The sequence below is a fragment of the Caloenas nicobarica genome, chromosome 1 (genome assembly GCF_036013445.1).
Source record: "Caloenas nicobarica isolate bCalNic1 chromosome 1, bCalNic1.hap1, whole genome shotgun sequence".
In the NCBI taxonomy this organism is placed as follows: domain Eukaryota; kingdom Metazoa; phylum Chordata; class Aves; order Columbiformes; family Columbidae; genus Caloenas; species Caloenas nicobarica.
The window spans coordinates 95,094,964-95,114,311 of NC_088245.1; the positions used below are offsets into that span (position 1 = coordinate 95,094,964).

Genomic DNA, 19,348 nt, shown 5'->3' on the forward strand with positions numbered 1-19,348 from the left:
TATGCAGTTTTGTCAGTCAAGGACCCTTCAGTGATCTGCCCTTCCACAGGGGACTGTAGGCTTGATACTTCGGGTGATTTTTTCCTGTCTCAGCCATAATCACCGAGCTTCACCTGCCGAAAGTCCTTTTGGAAAGGAGCAGGCAGGTAACAGATTGTAGGCAGATAACCAGTTAAAGATATTTTTAGTAATTGGCTTGATCCAGTGGAGATCAAGTGTTAAAATTAAATGCAGTGTTTACTGTTCGGCATTTAAGGATTTAGTAATTAATTTAACAGAATACTTGTATTATTTGATCCAATAAGATCTCTTAGTGTCAAAACTTCTAATGGTTCACGAGGCTATCTAGGGCAGTATAAAAATACATATAATATGTGTCTAAATACTGACTTGCTTGAGAGACTATCATTATTCAATTCCAATATTGTGTAACATAATATTCTGTCTAAAAATGACTAATTATATAATTACCTTAGGACTTTGAGTACTGGCCTACTTGAGAGCTATTAATATTTCTTATGTGAAAAATAATTTGTTTCATTAATGGAAAGCCCTCAGTGCTATAAATTTGTGTATACGATTCCAGCTTTTTTCCTAATACACAAAATGTTTTTATTTGAATATATTGATACTTTTCAGTCTCATGCCTTGTGCTACACCACTGTCTTTTATTTAAAAAAATACATGTTTCTATTCTGTGGTAGATTTTGCAAGGTTGAACGTGTGATGTATTTGAACCTGTGAAATTTGACTGCTTAGGACAAAAGGCTGAAATGGCACCAAAAAGTCGTTACTGGTTTTAGAATCACAAATATATGCAGTGCTAATAATTTGTATTGAATAAGTACAGGATGCAGTTTGCAAAAACCTTTCACTGCTGCTCTAATTTCTCCCAACTGTTTTACACGACTCGAAGGGTGCTGAATGCTGTCGAGATTCGCATTGGAGACTGTGGCTCCATCAGTGTTAGGACCTATCTGCGATGTAATTGTGTCTAGTTTAATCAATTAACATATTCTTTCTGTGGTCCAATCCTGCAAACAGGTTTGTATTTACATATATGTAAACACAGATTGCAGAACCACTGACATGTTTGTTATGATGAAGATAGGCTATAGTCATTTACTCTGGTTTGAACATTCTTTAGGTAATCAACTCTCTTCTTTCAAGTTGGTATGAAGTGATAACGATATTGTTTAAGCAGAATCTGTTTAATATAGGCTCATGTGTTCATATATTAAAAAAATAAGTGAAAGGAGTTGGTGTTTTAACAAGTATGCATGCATTTATTATTTAAGTTATGCTTGTTGAAAAAAAAGACAAAGCATCTTAAAAAAAAAAAAAATTTTGAAAGCCTTTCTGCTTCCGGAATATATTCATTCGTATTGCAAAGAACTTCATTATTCACTGATTGGCATAAGAAATTAGTTGTGTATTCTCTCTTCACTTTTAAGTTTGTGAAGAGCAGCAGGTTGGACAATATGCTTTTTTTCAAAGCAAACTTTTAAAATAATACTATTTCAGTGGAAGCCTGGAACAAACTAGACTGACACCTTCTGCTCATAAGACGAGCACTAAGTGATATCATCTTCTAAAAACGCAGCTACAGAACGTAGGTGGTAAGCAGTATCTGTTGTTTAAGCCCTTGGTTGGAAAACTTAGAAATACAGAACTGGAGCAGCTTTGTTGACATGATGAATTTCACAAATAGTCATGCTGCCCTAGTGCTTGATATGTGGTCATTTGGAATATGTGCATTTATTCTAAATATGTATCTCATTGTCTAAAGCTGAAGAGCATGACAGAGCTTAATTTCCATCGTAATCTGTAGTTGACAGAACGCTAACCAGAAACTTTAAGATCCTTTCTCCTTTTTCTTTTTCCAAATGTGCACGCTGAATTATTTGTCTCTGGCATGGTCTTGTTCCAGCTATCTTCAGAAAATTATTAACCAGTTATTTTTGTAAGTGGTAGGCTCCTTGATGACTCGGTTGACTCTCTATAGGAAGAAGTTTTTGTAAACATGAAGAGCAGCTTCTTGAAGTGGACTATGCTTGATTTTTCAGGATTTACAGAATTAAGTTAAATGACAGTATTAAATAAAATTGCAGATTAATAACGTTGAAGAAGCAACAAGATTAGCATTTTAATAGCTGCTTAATGTTGTCAGCAGCAGGTGATACATTTCAAATAATAATGTATTTTAGTAGATAAACATTGAAATTATTTTTTATATCAAGCTGAGGTTTTTTTGTCCTGGTGAAAGCTTTCATGTGCTATATTCTTTCTTTGTCTGTAGGTATTTATGGGCTGCAGCGAAATGGAAGGGAATAATTTCTTAAAGATTTTTAGTAATGGAGGAAATGATACAAGCAAATCTCTGTGACTTGGAACAAGATATCCAAAAGTATTTTTGCAATATTGCTGCTCTTACTTTAAAGGAGCTAGGGAAAAAAATACTGAATATAGAAATTGGCTTGTAATTCGTAAGTTCCAATGATAAATTGTGCTACTGTAAAATGGTATTGTGTTGTCCCTCATTATCATGAAGCATGAGGAATATAGAATTTTTCTGTCAAAATTATGGCAGGAATTTTTAAGGCTTTTTTGGTGAGGCAAGTCTTAGTCTTTCTGGTATGTAGGTCACAGAGGCCCTATATTTGTTAGATACTGCTTTTCTCAGGCTTTTGATTCTGCATTAGCCATACCTCTCTCATGGCTGTAGCAGGGTGGTGTCTAAAAATCTGAGTGATAAGGTATCTGTTATACATCGTCGGATTGCTAGCATACTGAAGAAAATGAGGGTAAATAGAAACTGATTGTGGGTTTTCTAAAATTTTGCATTGCTCAATATAAAGATGGAGACTACATAAAGCCCTTTATCAGCTGAGACCGGACATCCAGTGAAGTGTGCCTTTCTTCCTGCTTTATATTAGCAGTTAAGGTAAGAGAGTTTAACATCCTTTCATCTAGTCTGACCTCCTGTGAAGTATTCATGCTAGAGAAAGGCATTGACTCTTGTAAAAAGGCATAAAATGTAATCTCTGTCTTCATTTGATAGTAATCCCTTCCTTAAAAGTGCACGTCTGTCTCGTGATTAGAATTTGGCTTCAGCTTCCATTTACAGGAAAAGGGAACGGGATGACTCTGCAAAAGAGGTCGGTAGTATCTTGTTTTTTCTTGCTGGGAATGCATTTAAAACTATAAAACCACTCACTGTATTTTGATGATATGCATGAATTGAAGTCTTAAAATCTTGTTACGCTTGTCTTCCTTAGTCCGCTCACACAAATTCATAATCTTTTAAGAAGGAGATAAACCCCTGTTACAGGTTTTTTCAGTGATCTATATAGAGGTAAAATCCCCTCTTGTTTCTTTGTACACTGGGGATTGTGCTTCCAAGATACGTGTCACATTTTGTCACAGTGTTAAGTTGGGATCTCGTGTTTATTTCCTTGTCTTTTATGACCCTGATACCTTTTTCAGAGTCTGTTGTTTTCTGATGTTTTCCCAGTTTCAAGGTACAACTTTTTATTCTTTTCCCAGATGTACAACCTGAGATTTGGATATTAAAAAAAAAAAAAATTTTTTTGGAACAGTTTGCTTTATCAGCTGTTCCATAACTCTTAGATGATGTCCCAGTTCTTTTGTTCACCATAGTGCCAGCCTTTGTGTTGTCTGCAAATATAATCAGCAATGAGTTTGTGTATCTTTGAGGAAAATGTTGAATAGTCTTAAACCTGGTAAGAGTCCTAGGGCAGCTCTCTGCTCAAATACAACTCCCCTCTGACAATGAGTTTTTGAGGTTTGTTACTTAGGTTTTCTTAATCAAAGAAATCTGTACTCCTAAAAAAAAAAAAAAAAAAGTAAAACCTGCCTACCCTATCCATTCCTACCCTGCTGGCTTTCCTCTTATTTTGCCCTGGGCAATTTGGGCTGCATTGCCAATAAGTAACAGGGTGGTTCTCCTTGTCCTCTTTCAACTTTTAACACAGGTGCCCTTCTAGTCTGTTGGGTTTTAGTGCTGCTTCAATTTACTGATGCTAAGTGGACATCAGTACTAAATGCTGTTCTTCAAGGATCCTTGGTGTGGAGTTGTCCAAGCCTGCTGTTTTTAAAAGGTCCTATTTTGATTGATGATTAAAACTGTCATCAGCTACAAATAAACTATAGTGTTTTATGCTTCTTAACCCTTTTGAACTCTGTATTCACATTCAAGGGTGTTGGTGACAATGTTTACTTGTTTTCTAGCCTGTCCTAGCCAAGTATATTTAATATTTTTTATGAGAGGATGGCTTTAAGCTGCATGATATACAAAGAACTTGTATTTTCCGTCGTCTTTTTGTTTAAAAAACGTGGCATGGTTCATCAGCTTTGTACTAAACCGTGACCAAAGATAAATGTTAAAAATCACGTTTGACTAGGCATTGAAAAAAAGCTCTCCTCTGTAAGATCTGATATATTTTTTTTTAATGAAAGTGCTTGGTTCAATCCTGTCACACAGCTAAAAACAGAATTTCACCACCAACAGGTGGAAAGAAAAATGAAGAATTCAAGCTGCATCTCCTGCCTTTGCTATCCAAATTCAGATCATATTGAGGACTTGAGCTGGCAGCTTCCAGCACCAGGGAACTGCAGCAGGCAAATTAAAATTCTTACAGTAGAGTGGTGTCGGGACTGACTCAACTGGTAGTTGGCAGCGGCCCTCTGCAGATCATGCACAGTTGGCTGGAGGCATCCAGACAAGTGTGTCTGTGTGTCTCACCATTTCCACCCTTCAGCATGTTTCTTGTGTGCAGGAGCCCTTCATGTACCTCCTGGGAGTTCCCACAGGGCTGCCTGTGAGTAACCTGTCTTCTCCGCAGCATTTGTGCACCCTGTAAAAATAATAGAATGAGGCAGAGATAGATTGTGATGTCTTATTACATTCTTTCAAATTACACTTTGCACTGAACGGGTTAAATCCTTCAGTGATAGCCGTGTGGTGTAGAAATTGGTTGAAAAATGGAGCTCAGATTCAGCTACGCAAGTTTCAACAGATGTAGCTGACTCAACCGCTATCAAGCAACCTGAAGCCTGGACAAGGAGTAAGGATGAATGGAAGAAACATAGTATCATAGAATCATTTTGGTTGGAAGAGACCCTCAGGATCATGGAGTCCAACTATAACCTAACTCTAGCACTAAACCATGTCCCTAAGAACCTCGTCTAAACACCTTTTAAACACCTCCAGGGATGGTGACTCCACCACTTCCCTGGGCAGCCTGTCCCAATGCCTGACAACCCTTTCTATGAAGAAATTTTTCCTAATATCTGATCTAAACCTCGTCTGGACAACTTGAGGCCATTTCCTCTTGTCCTGTCACTTGTCACTTAAGAGCCCAACCCCCTCCATGCTACACCCTCCTTTCAGGTAGTTGCAGCGAGCGATCAGGTCTCCCCTCAGCCTCCTTTTCTCCAGGCTGAACAGCCCCAGCTCCCTCAGCCGCTCCTCATAAACATGCGGGTGTCAAATTAATTGGCCCAAACTTCATAGCTGCAATGTGGGTATTTCTCAGCCCCCTGACATTTTCTTTCTCAAAATCCCCAATTCCTGGCTGCAGGTGGTGATACAAGGAAGAATTCCACTTTCAAGGTGGATTGACGATGGCAGAGCAGTGGATGTGGTCTACCTTGACTTCAGCAAAGCATTTGACACTGTCTCCCACAGCATCCTCACGGCAAAACTGAGGAAGTGTGGACTGGATGATCGGGTAGTGAGGTGCACTGCAAACTGGCTGAAGGAGAGAAGCCAGAGAGTTGTGATCAATGGGGCGGAGTCTGGTTGGAGGCCTGTATCTAGTGGAGTGCCTCAAGGGTCAGTGCTGGGACCAATACTGTTCAATATATTCATCAATGACTTGGATGAGGGAATTGAGTGTACTATCAGCAAGTTTGCTGATGACACCAAGCTGGGAGGAGTGGCTGACACGCCAGAGGGCTGTGCTGCCATCCAGCGAGATCTGGACAGGCTAGAGAGTTGGGCGGGGAAAAATTTAATGAAATATAACAAGGGAAAATGTAGAGTCTTGCATCTGGGCAGGAACAACCCCAGGTTCCAGTATAGGTTGGGGAATGACCTATTAGAGAGCAGTGCAGGGGAAAGGGACCTGGGGGTCCTGGTGGACAGCAGGATGACCATGAGCCAGCCCTGTGCCCTTGTGGCCAGGAAGGCCAATGGCATCCTGGGGTGTATTAGAAGGGGGGTGGTTAGTAGGTCGAGAGAGGTTCTCCTTCCCCTCTACTCTGCCCTGGTGAGACCTCATCTGGAATATTGTGTCCAGTTCTGGGCCCCTCAGTTCAAGAAGGACAGGGAACTGCTGGAGAGAGTCCAGCGCAGGGCCACAAAGATGATGAAGGGAGTGGAGCATCTCCCTTATGAGGAAAGGCTGAGGGAGCTGGGGCTCTTTAGCTTGGAGAAGAGGAGACTGAGGGGTGACCTCATCAATGTTTATAAATATATAAAGGGTGAGTGTCAGGAGGATGGAGCCAGGCTCTTCTCGGGGACAACCAACAGTAAGACAAGGGGTAATGGCTTCAAGCTGGAACACAAGAGGTTCCACTTAAATTTGAGAAGAAACTTCTTCTCAGTGAGGGTGACAGAGCACTGGAACAGGCTGCCCAGGGAGGTTGTGGAGTCTCCTTCTCTGGAGACATTCAAAACCCGCCTGGATGCCTTCCTGTGTAACCTCACCTAGGTGTTCCTGCTCTGGCAGGGGGATTGGACTAGATGATCTTTCGAGGTCCCTTCCAATCCCTAACATTCTGTGATTCTGTATTTTTGGATCCTTTGGAGTCGGAGATGACAGAGCACGAAAAAGCAGGCGGCTGGCTGGAAGGCGAGTCTCGGCTTACCGGAGGCATGTTGAAAGCAGGCCCCTGCCCGCGCCTTCCTCCCCGTTACTTGCCGCCCCTGCCTTCCCCACCTGCCCGCCTCCCGCGGGGCGGGGCGGCCGCAGGGGCGGAGCCCAGCGGCGGGGGCGGGGCCGCCGGTGCCGTCACGAGCGGGCGGGCTCCGGGCCGCTGGGGGTGCGGGGCTGGCGCGGGGCGGTGCCGGGCGAGCCGGGGCTGCGGAGGTAAGCGAGGGGCGCCCGGCCGGGTCCGAGGGCAGCCGCGGAGCTGCCCCGCCGCGCTCTGAGGAGGGGGGCGAAGGGTGAAGGTGTGCCGCCGGGGCGGGGGCTGGGCCCGGTGGGTCCGGTACGTCTGAGGCGGGGGGCGCCGCTGACAGCTCCGGGGTCAGGTGCGGGGTGTGGGGGGGAAGCGGTGGCAGCGCGCGGGGGGCGGCCGTTGGAGCGGCCGTTGCGGGGTGGGGGCAGCGCCGCCGTCGCGAGCCGGTGCTGAGAGCGGCCCGGGCGCGCACCGGCGAGACCCCATCTTGGGGAGGCCCTGGCACCCGGGCTTTGCTTCGTGCCGCGGTTTCGGTCGTCGTTGCCATCTGCAGCGCGCTGCTGCGTTTGACGGCCTTACCGGGGTTGTTGTTGCGCGTTTAGCTTTTATTGAGGTTTGTCCTGGGCGTAGGTGAGCCGTGCCGGGCTGCCGTGTGTGAATAAGGGCGTAGAAACAGCTGTCTCAGGAAGAGATGCAAGAGTGAGACGTCAAAAAAAAAAAAAAAAAAAGTTGCTTTTAATCTTTTATTTAAGAAGGTGCTTGAAAGCTCCTGTGTGTTCCCGTTTCCAGGTATTTTCACGAGATTTGTGCTTTTCGATATTAGCCTGGATGCTGCTTTTACGGCTTTGTGCCGTGGCGTGGGTTTGTAGAACAGCAGGCTGGCAGGCCCCGCGTCCCTGAGAAATTCCTGATCTGCCGCAGTTGTTGTGGTGGTGGTAGGGCGACCCCAAGGCAAGGTGGGCTGGTTGGGACCATGAGTAGCACTACAGCCTCCACACCTGCACGCTTTCATGCTCAAAAAGACTCACGGAAACACTTGTGTGTGCGGGAGGTCCTGTCCTGAGGTGGGATTGTCCCTTCAGTGTTGCTGGCAGGAGTTTGAAAAAGTGCAAATCAGAGGATCTGTTCACGATTGCTGTCTGGTGATGCCTGGTGCACCCATGCTTTTCGGTGGGCTCTGCTTTCTCAGCAGCAATGCTATCGTTCAGGGAACAGGGATTGAACAGCAGAGCTTAGTGAGCAGAGTGCGCTGTGGAAAGTGGTGGGAAGTTTAAGAACATTTAACCTCCCTTAGCTTATTCCAGACCAGCTTTTATGATTCTTTTCCCATGTAGAGAAGTTTTAAAAGGAAAAAGATTGAATATTTGATTCGGCGCATATTTCAGATTTTTGCGCATTTATTAACCTAGAATAAGGTTGTGAAATGTAGTAGAAATGCCTTTGCAGTACTGATGCACCATAATCCATTTCACGTGGATTTGACGGAGCAGTGTTAAGAATGAAGTTGTACATCTGTCCCGCTGGCATATATTTTCCTCTATACAATGAGCACAGTCAATATATGCTGGTCAAAGCTCAGCATGGACTGCCTGTGCTGCATAGATGGTAGAGTGGCTTTTGCCTGGACAGTCAGGCTCTCTGTGTTGACAGTAGCTCTCCATCTGCAGGCCAATATCGTTCTTTCTGCAAAAGTCTGTAGTACGGAGCTTGTCTACATTGGCAGCAGAGAGCTATCTGGGAAAGTCTTGCTGGGTTACTTTTTAAGCAACAGAAACAGAGGCTCTTGTGTGTTTGTATGTCCTCGAACTCTAAAGCAAGGAAGATGAGCTAGTAAGAACCCTCTTGTCCTGGAAACAAGATTATTTGTTTCCCCTTGAAGAACCACTGTTTGCTAATGCCGTTTTCAAGAGCTATTAATGTAAAAACTAGTAAAGTTTTTTTCTGCTGCAGATTGAAATTCAGTGGGCTACCTTGCTTATGGGAACTCAGTGCCCTCACAGGGAATGCAATATCTTGCCAATTTTTTCGCAAGTCTCTCTGATTCACAGAATCACAGAATCACAGAATGTTAGGGATTGGAAGGGACCTCGAAAGATCATCTAGTCCAATCCCCCTGCCAGAGCAGGAACACCTAGGTGAGGTTACACAGGAAGGTGTCCAGGCGGGTTTTGAATGTCTCCAGAGAAGGAGACTCCACAACCCCCCTGGGCAGCCTGTTCCAGTGTTCCGTCACCCTCACTGAGAAGAAGTTTCTTCTCAAATTTAAGTGGAACCTCTTGTGTTCCAGCTTGAAGCCATTACCCCTTGTCTTACTGTTGGTTGTCACCGAGAAGAGCCTGGCTCCATCCTCCTGACACTCACCCTTTATATATTTATAAACATTGATGAGGTCACCTCTCAGTCTCCTCTTCTCCAAGCTAAAGAGACCCAGCTCCCTCAGCCTTTCCTCATAAGGGAGATGCTCCACTCCCTTCATCATCTTTGTGGCCCTGCGCTGGACTCTCTCCAGCAGTTCCCTGTCCTTCTTGAACTGAGGGGCCCAGAACTGGACACAAAATCCCAGATGAGGTCTCACCAGGGCAGAGTAGAGGGGAAGGAGAACCTCTCTCGACCTACTAACCACCCCCCTTCTAATACACCCCAGGATGCCATTGGCCTTCTTGGCCACAAGGGCACAGTGCTGGCTCATGGTCATCCTGCTGTCCACCAGGACCCCCAGGTCCCTTTCCCCTACACTGCTCTCTAATAGGTCATTCCCCAACCTGTACTGGAACCTGGGGTTGTTCCTGCCCAGATGCAAAACTCTACATTTCCCCTTGTTATATTTCATTAAATTTTTCCCCGCCCAACTCTCTAGCCTGTCCAGATCTCGCTGGATGGCAGCACAGCAAGTGTTCTCAGTGCAAGTGTTAGGTGAGAGCAAATGAGGGAGAACATGTATTTTGGGCAAGAATTTGAAATTTAGTATTCTTAAATCTAAGAGATCTGGTACTTTCTAAACTCTGAAGTGGATGTGACCTCTTATTTACTGCTCCCTGCTGGCAGTACCAAGTTGTTAGCAAATAATCATTTCAGTGCTGTTTTCAAGGATCCGTATCGAGGCTGTATGCATTTTTCTTGATACATTACAACTTTGCCTGTGATTTAATTTATTTTATATGAGCAAATTTTAACTTAATCTATAGTAGGCGGTAACTTGTGGGGAGCTGTGGAGAAACAAGGAGCCCTGCCAAAGTATGGCAATGGAGACATGTGATCTTCAGAGAGTGTTTGGCTCCGTTACTGAAGGCAGTGATCACACCTCTGCAGAAACTTCTGTCAGCTGAGACAGAAGGCTGTACCCCTATTAGGGTAGTAGAATTTTTGGTCTTAAGATCTCAGGTGTATTGAAGGTTGGATATTCTCAGCCGTCTGTTAGACCTGTTTAAGTCCAGTCTGGTTGCACAGGTGCTGTATTAAATGGAAGAAGTTCTCCCTGTGGAGTGAAATGACTGCTAGGAGAAATGGCTGCTCTGTTTCCTGTATATTCTGGGCTACTTAATCTCTGTATTATTGTACTGGAACTAGGAAGGAAAATAAGAAGGCAAAGAATGCCCTTTTGGTTCTTGTTTCCTTGTTAAGATTTAATTCAGTCTTCTGGCATGTGCTTTGTTACAGCAAATTTTAATTACCTAATTGCTAGTACATAAGATGCACCTTTAGAATAGAATAATACCTCTTGGATGCCTTTTGTATATTACTTCGTTGGAAAAACTTCCCCATTTTTTGCCTGGATGTGGAGAGCGATTGCCTCGCTTGGAGATGAAGTTTGAAACCTCCACTTGTTGTCCTTTAGAGGTAGGAGATGAAATAACACAGGCAGCAGAGCTCAGAGCTCTTACGTGCTCTTTGCTTCTGCTTGTCACTTCCCTTCCTGTTTCTTTTCTGACAAACTGAATTTCCTCTCTATTGTTGGATTATCTACCTAAATCTCAAGCAGACATCCTTTGCAGAAAGGTTGTTGGAAAATGTTTGCCTCGGAAGAAGAAAGCTTTGGGGTGTATCTTGCCTCATCCACATCTGATGGGCAGATAGACGTAGCCTCAAATGTGTTTAAATCACACCTATTGCTGCTTAACCTAATATGATGAACTCTTTACTATAGACCAAGTTGATTCTTCTGGCGTCCTGATAGAGAAATTTCCCTTTCCCGCTTCACAGCCATTTCCCGCTGCCACGGCTTTCCTTCCTTTGCTTCCCATGTTCTGTTCCCGTAGTGCTCTGCCTACCATAAGGGAAGTGTCGCTGGAGATTGGCAGCACGCGAGGCAAAGCCAAAGAACCACCAGGGCAAAACAGGCTGAGAATGAAGCATGGGCCGAGTGAAGTAAGGAAAGTAACAGAAGCATTTGTAAATTAAGGACGTGACCGACAGGAGGACGTGTGTGCCTTGGCTGCACAGGGGACTGATAGGGTCATAGACGGCTTTTGTGGTTTGTATGGCATGCCGTAAGGGAAGTGTGCATGAGATAATGGAAGGCAAACTCCCCAGACTTCCCTGGCAGTTACTGCTGTATTTTCCCTGTTTCAGAAAATGGGGTTAATCACGTTGCATCAGCCAGCACAGGTGGACGTTCTGTTGCTGCTTCTGCCAGCCTGTTGAACTAGCCGCTTTTCTCTCTCGCAGAGGAAAGGGGAGTGCCAGCACTGCAGAAATATGTTAGCACTTCTTGAAAACAACGTTTGAAAGCTACAGTAAAGTGTATGCACTCAGCAAAAAGGCTGACCCTGACTGTTTATACTTCCACCGAGTGTGAATTTCTGGATTTATGATATTTTTACCTGATATGCAATAAATAGTAAATAGGGAAATTGAAGTACCAAGGTACGTCCTAACTTAGCTAAAACCATCTTGATGAAATATGAGAAAGTAACGTAGTTTTCCCCCTAATCTCCAGGCGAGTTGAGATCTTGATCTTAGTTAAAGGAGACTTTTTGTGCAGCTTGTAATACATGACCAAGGATTTCTCTGCAACCAAGATTTTTAAATATGTGTCTGTATTCACTAAAAGTACTCACTGCACATGTCATCGCTAAGACCTTGTATGAAATCAGCAGGTTATATTCATAAATACATTGAGATTCTTGAACTGTTATGTGTAGGCCTGGCCTGCTCATGAGAGTGTAACCCCTTTGATGTTCTTACATTTCTCACAAATGCCTGCATCTTGTTTGTGGCCTACTGCTCTGCCATGCTAACAGAGGAGCCTGTTGTGTGAGAGATTATGCTCTGTAAATACAGCTCTGTTCTTCCAAGTTGTTGCGGACAGAACATATTTTGTGGAACAGATAACTGAGTGAGGTGAATGGGACTAGCATGGGAGGAGTGTGGATGTAGAGGGGGAAACTGAAGGGAAAGGAGCGAGAAGGATGAGAGAGTAGATGGTCCATAAAAGAAAGAGGAGAGAGAGTGGTAGAAAAATGCATACAGTTTGTTTCTGATCCTTGTTTCACAGCATTTGCCAGTGGAGCACTTCAAAGTTGTAGTTTCTGCAAAAAAACTGGCAGAGTTCTCAACCTGTAGCTCCAGCTGGGGTGTGCTTGGAGAGAATGCAAAAGCAGGGGCTAGGCCTCAGAGCTGGGCTTCCCTGGCAGCTGCATCCTCAACTGGAGCATACTGGGAGTGGGGCTGTGCCACTCTGACTGAGAACCTGCAGGCAAAGGCCAGGTGCAGGGTGCACGTGTTGCGAACTCCCATTGCTAGATAAGATACTTTAAAGAAGTTGGGGTCATATGCTCTCAGAAGCATGACCATTTTCATCTTACTGAAGAAAATAATACATTTTACCACCCACCTAAACTTTTATAAGAACAAATATTCTTTCCACCATATGATTAATTATAGGAAGCATATATATACAGAAGCAGCACACATCAGTTCCTTGAGGCAGTTTACAGTTAAGGTACCCTTACTGCAGCATAACAAACTGTACAGAATTCTACAAATAAAACCAGTGTCTGTGAGTGCCTTTGCACATGCACCGTTCCTTCCTTTTTTACAAGGCTAAGTAGTCCAGAGTAACTCTCTGCTCGAGTAGCTTCTTTTCATGGTGGTAGCCTGCCATATCACTGAGTTTTCTGTAACTTCCTTCCAGCTGCAGAAGCACATACAAGCAAAACGAACTGTGCTTAGAAAGAATATGATGCCTGGAGTTTCACCATGTAATGAGTAAGACAAGTCTCTAAGGTAGAAACTCTGGCTAACAGTGGAGGCCCAGAGGGTACTGGATTTGCTGAGAATTTGTTCTTCCACTCATTCTCTGCTGTTAAAGCTGTTGTGTTGGGGAAAATGCAGTGCTGGGCTTACTGCTAGAGTTAGGCGTTGGATCTTTCTGTAATTCCGGTTTGTGTTTGTTTCAAGTCTTAATCCTTGGCAGTCTGAAGCTTGGATGCAGGCTTTAGAAGAATTTTTCAAGAATTGTCCAGTCTTTGAGAATTATAATAAGACTTCAGAATGAAATTGCTTTGTATAAGGTGTATTAAAAATACTTGCCTGTTTGGGGTCTCCTCTATTCTTTTTCCCGTTCTTTTTCTACGTTTTCTCTGTGATGACCAGTGTTAAGGGAATAGTTTTTCATAGTCTGTTAAGCCTCTAATTTTTCAGAGTTCTCTTTCGAAAAACAACTTCTCTTTTGTTTGTATGTTTTCAGTGTTGCTCAGAATAAAGTATTTATTGATAGACTCTCTAAAGATTTTGGGTTTGCTTTTTTTTTTTCCCCTTACCCACCTGGATTTCTCTGCACATCTTGCTGCATTTTGTCTTGCCACTAACAATTCTTTTGATCCTATAGCTACTTTTTACATTCACTAGGCTGGAAATTACTGTCTCCCACAATAGGACAGGTGGAACGAAATATGTGACTGCACTTCAGCAACTTTAGTGCAAAGTTCAGTGGCTTAACTTAAACTGTTGGTTTGACATTTCTGAAGAGTGTTCACTTGATCTGGTCCATTGACTTTGCTTGGGAGGCAGTAAACTTGAACTGCAGTGTGGTAATGTTTTCAGTCACCAGAGCTACTTGGTGACCTCTGTGTGCCATTTTTCTGTTATATTTTTACCATAAAGCGATAGGTACTAGTACATTGTTAATTCTGATAGCAGCTCTGTGAAAATCAGAATTTATTGAACATTACAGTATTTGTTTAAAAAAAGGTGCTTGTGTATTGTCTTGTGGAAGATGCTACATATAAAATGTAAGATCTGGGATAAGTCTTCCTGTCTGGGTCCAGAAGGCATTTCCCAGGTGCTTTGTATGCACATTATCTGCACGAGAATTCTGTCGTGGGTATCTTATGCCTTCCAGTTTTAGAAAAGTCATGTATGTCTAGCCACGTTTAAAAGTTGGTGTCACAGCTGGAAGTCAGGAGGTAGTGTTGTGTGACACTTAACTCTGTGTAGACTCATGAACTTGCTTTGCTGTCCAGTTGCATCCTTCTAGAAACATGGAAGAACACGCTCCTTGAGTTTTTCTAGTGATCATAACTTTTGCTCCCAAAGTGTGGGTGGATCACCAGTCGTAACTTCTGGGGTTGGGGGAATTGTTCGGCACTGTTGGTTTCATGCTGAATGGAAGGTGATGCTGCCCCATACAAATGAGACAGTTATAGGGATGAAGACAACATTTTAAACCACAAATGACCTACACTGCTTACAAAATAATGGTCTTAAAAGAGCAATCCATGTAACCACAGTTTGACCTCATGGGTTCCAATTATGCAAAATCTTTGGTTAGATGATCTACTTTTCTGTGTTGTATTTAATGCACGGGAGGGGCCTAATTTGGGGATGAACTGCGCAGTAAAGGACATCAGTGAGTGTAATAGCTTTATTTGTTGCAGAAATTGGAAGTTACATAGTGGTCAAAGCAGGGGATTCAAGGAAGAGGAGGACAAGGTGGTTTTCTAATTGAGAGCTGTATCCTTCCAGAGGCCTGGGATGCAACCCTACCACTCCCCACGGTTCCTGTGTGGTGCAAGGCAAGTCTTTAAAAATTGTCCTTTTGCCATTGGTCAATACAATATTTCTCAGTTTTTGAGTGTCTGATATAAAATCTAGTTTCAGTTTTACAGAACTGCTAAGCCCTCCCAGGTATTTCTGCATACATTATGTAAAAAACTGTATACTTTCAAAGTTGAATCTTGGATGTCTCAAGTTGGACACGCCAAGCTAGTCAATACTTTATTCTTTCTGCTGAAGAAGGCTGGTTCTCCCTTGAAGTCTGTGTCCAGTATCTCTTCTGTCCCCACAGCTGGTTCCCAGCCTCCTTGCACCAGCTTAGGCTGCCCCCTTTGGTTTTCCTTCTTATGCTCCTTGTCCAGTCTCTTTGGTCTGCCCATACCTGTCTGCTCATGAGCCCTTTATTGCAATGATTCTTTGCAGCCATGTAATTTCTGACCTTCTTTCTATGCCCAGACCTCAGTCCTGGTTTTCTGACACCTTCATCTTTTTAATCCAACTTTGCCAGTACTGCTCTTCAAATCTACTACTTGTTCTCCTGCTCCTTTGGTTTAGGCTTTTTTTCCCCCATTCTTTTGAATTTGGTATTTCTCTCTTATTTCTTAAGGCTCGTCTTAGAGGTACAGGTTTTGTTGGCCCAGTTCAATGTTCAGCCAAACTGATGTTGAATGATTATTAAAATGAACTGTTTTCCGAACCCCTTGGGCTGGATCGGTGGGTCTGTCTGTAGGGCACTACATGTGCAGTTAGAGCTCCTGTGGAAAACAAGAGTACTCAGGTTTTTTGGAGATTTTAGTTGTGAGTGAATCTCTACTGGATCTGTGTTTACTGTGATTTTTAAAAGGATTAGGATAGAGAGGAAAGTCTGCCAGTTTTTGTTGTTTTTTAAATTTGTGCAAAACAATTTTCCTTTAGCCCTTACTCTTGGCAGTAGATTAATTGTTTTATCTGAAACTAATGATTATTCTTTAAAAATCAGTCTGAGGCAAACACTCAGCATGAAAAATTTCTTGGCACACACTTTGGAAAAATGTTAGCAACTGAAAAAAGCAGTCTTTTAAGAAATGGTGTTGAGGAGCCATAGTTACGGCTGGTGATGCTGCTGGTCCCACCTGATTTTTCTTCTCTAGGTGAAGCATTAGAAAATGCTTTATAAACTGTTCATTCTCTTCATGTGAACCTAGGTATCTCAGCTATTGTGCAGTGGGACAACAGCATGTTTAGCATGCAGTGGCATATAAGAGATTTTTAAAACAACATGGGACTAGTGATGGCATGTAAATGACTGGTCCATTAGAAAATGCAGGAAATCTTGCATAGCAAGGAACTTATTTCAGTGTAAACAGAAACTTTCCTACTCTTCCCCTTTTTGGTAAGAATGATGGAAATGCTGAAGGTCATCTTTGCTTTGATGTATACCAAAACTCTTTCTCTCCCCAGGCAAAGTACGTTTCCCAAATAACTGAGAGGAGGCATTTGTTGAGCACTAACTCAAAATGTGTGTGCTGCCATCTAAGTTGTCTGCATTACTAAGCTTTTTTTTTTCCATCAAGTAGTAGACAGACTTCATCTTGCCAAGTTCGTAAGACTTGAGAAAACTACATATGCTCTGATTGAATGTTTTCTACAATATGTTTCTTTTGTCAAGAACAGATTATCCAAGAATAGTTATTTTTTCTGGTTAGTTTGACCCAATCTATATTTTAGTAAAATTACCCTTTCCAAGAAATATCAGTTAGGAATAAGTTTCTGCTAGAAATACTAATGGCTACAGTAGTAGTGCCTGAGGCACAGGCTTCCAATGTGAGCTGTGGGTTTACTGCTTCACTTGAGCTAGAGATGGATATGGAACAAGCCTTGTTAATTCTACATCAGGTTCTCACTTAGCTTTCTGTCTTCGTGATTTCTGCATCATGGTGTCTGAAATGTTCTGTACTTAATATATTAATGGTAGGTTACAGTTCTGTGCTCCCAAGAGGCTTTCCAGCTGTGAGCAAGCAATCTGTTATGACCAGAAGATTATATACTCTATAAAAAGAGAGCACAGCAAAATACAGTAAGTCAAGAAATCTATGTGAAAGTTCCTGTATTGAATTTAATCTGAAATGAGAGTTTTCGATATGTGTGCTGTATTCAATTTTGAGAGCGTTTCAGATTAAATATCTGATGAATATATTGAATGAACATGCCTACATAAAATATTTAGCAGTTCTGTTCCATAGCATAAGTAGCCCAGTTACAGTAGAGCGGTAAGTATCCGGGTGCTGTCAGAAACTGCGAATTTCAGCACCCTTCAGGTGGGGATGTGAACTGAGCAATTGTATTCAAAACCCACAGGTAAAATGAGCGCTGCTAAAAATGGACTGGTGGGATGTAAGTAAAGTCATTAGAAGTCATCACAGGCTCACTGTTGGCTCTTTGTATGTGTTCTGCGGTGCTTTTCAGTGGGTGCATAATGCCTGTTACTTCTCAGCAGGATAATACTTGCCCTGGGGTGCCGGTGGAGTGGAGGCTTCTGCTCTGCCATGTAGAAGCAGCTCAGCAATTAGACTAGCTGCTAAGCACAGGGAGAGCTGCTCTAAAAACACTGCTCTCCAGTCCTAGCAGAAAGCAGGTATGTGGGGAGACAATTAGTGGGGAACGAATTGTGATGATCAGTGTTCTTCTAGTGAGATTTCACTTCTCAGGAAAAGCAGTGAAAACTTCTAGTGTTTTGTTATATAAATGTCATCGCTCTCATAGATGTTCCATGGGCTAAAGGCATGGCATCGGAATAGATTTTTTTTTTCTTCTTTTTTTTTAAATTTCAGTGGTTCACTCATGTTGCCTTCTTGTTCTATTTACCTTCTGTTGCTCTGAGGAGTGAAAGCATGTTTTCCCACTGGTTTCCCTTATCTCAGAGTTAATTCAGGGTACTGCAACTCCGAAAGTAACGTGTTAGTTCTTACTCTGGGAACAGCAGTGGTGTTGTATTACCATTTGGCCATAGCAGTCCAGGCTTGCTTTGAACATCTCCTGTCCAGCTTTGGAGAGTTAAAATCCCCAGAATGTGCTTGCTCCTGGAGTATCTGCTGCTATGTGAAGAAGGCAAGCAAACAACACAGTCCCTTCCACTGACGTGTATATGAGTGGGATAGGTCACCTTAGGAGCTATTTGAACCTGTCTTCCCTTCCACACCATGTCTGACAGGGACTGAAGAGACACACAGTGGTACAGTAGTTCTGCAAAGGTGCTCCTGAGAACTTTCAGTCTGAGGGTGGAAATTTATTTTGCTGTGAGCAAACCTTTTTCCCCCTCCCATTTCCTACTTCTTGCATTTTGGACGGGCAGCTGGTGAGCTATACAGATGAGGTTCATAGAAGGGGAAAGGGAAATAGTACTTTGAAACTGGTTTTGAGAATCCAGTGAAAGGTTCTTCTAGGAGAATCCATGATGGTCGCATCTCAAGTAAAATAAAGTCTTAAGTAATTCTCTCTTGAACAAAGAAGGTTGTGAGGCCTAACTTTTACATGCAACAGTTGAAAAATAATGTCAGAGAATGTATGTGGCAGTAGTATTATCAACCTTGAGCATTTGAAAATCACAGAAAGTCTTCAAAATCATGAGAGTTATTGAAATAGTCGTTGCGGTAGACTTCATATTTGTCTCCCAGCTTTGGGAGCTTTTAGGATAGCACCCAATCTCAATAGTCCCTGTTCAATAATATTGAGTAAAATAGCATATTCCGTTCTTCCTGAAAACCGTCATGTCTTTGAATTTTTTGTGCCTGTGAATGGTGCTGAACAACTAACATGTGTCCTGCCCTCTGCGCAAGTTGACTTGCACAGCATGTTTGGAAGCTCGATTCTGACAATGATAGGGTGAAAGGTTTTGTCTTTCCTACGTGTAATACATGCTTCAGGGACCTCAGATTTTCATGAAAAGGCTGAGTATTGTGAGACTTTGATAAAACAGTCAGAAGGAACAGTGATTCCTGCGGGAGTAATTGTTGGGGGTTCCACAAAATCTCCATGTTTCTGAGTTTCTCTGAGGCCCTTCACAGTGGTTATGAGGATGGGCAAAACTCACTTTTATATGGGCTTCTAAAGATGTCTGGATTTGTGTAATTGTATATGGTTCTTTGTGTTAGGGATTCAGGGTGCAAAATTATGCAGAGGATACCAGGTCGATGCCGACATCAGTATCTCTATGTATTGCATCTAACTGGAACTTTTAGAAAGTGAAGAATTAGTGAAACACAAGTCCAGTTTGTGGCATTTCTGCAGCAGAGCATTACCAGGAGCTACACAGTCTCTGAACTGGAGGTTTTGAGCCAGGTCATGGGAAGCATTTAATTTCAGGCTGCTCCCTGTCATGACGAGTGCCCTTCCAGAAGCATTCTGAGGTTCTCAGAGCACAGTGTAGCCCAGTTATTTCCATCTGGGA

The 19,348-nt window shown here is 42.9% G+C and overlaps 1 protein-coding gene across 2 annotated transcripts in view; it reads left to right on the forward strand.

The window, feature by feature from the left end:
* Positions 1–7,034: 7,034 nt before the first annotated feature.
* Positions 7,035–19,348, forward strand: part of INPP4A (inositol polyphosphate-4-phosphatase type I A) — a 125,521-nt gene continuing 113,207 nt past the window's right edge. For both annotated transcript variants that reach the window (XM_065658526.1, XM_065658527.1), the window contains exon 1: positions 7,035–7,115. The gene's annotated coding sequence lies outside the window, so the exon portion shown is untranslated. The remainder of the gene's footprint in view (positions 7,116–19,348) is intronic.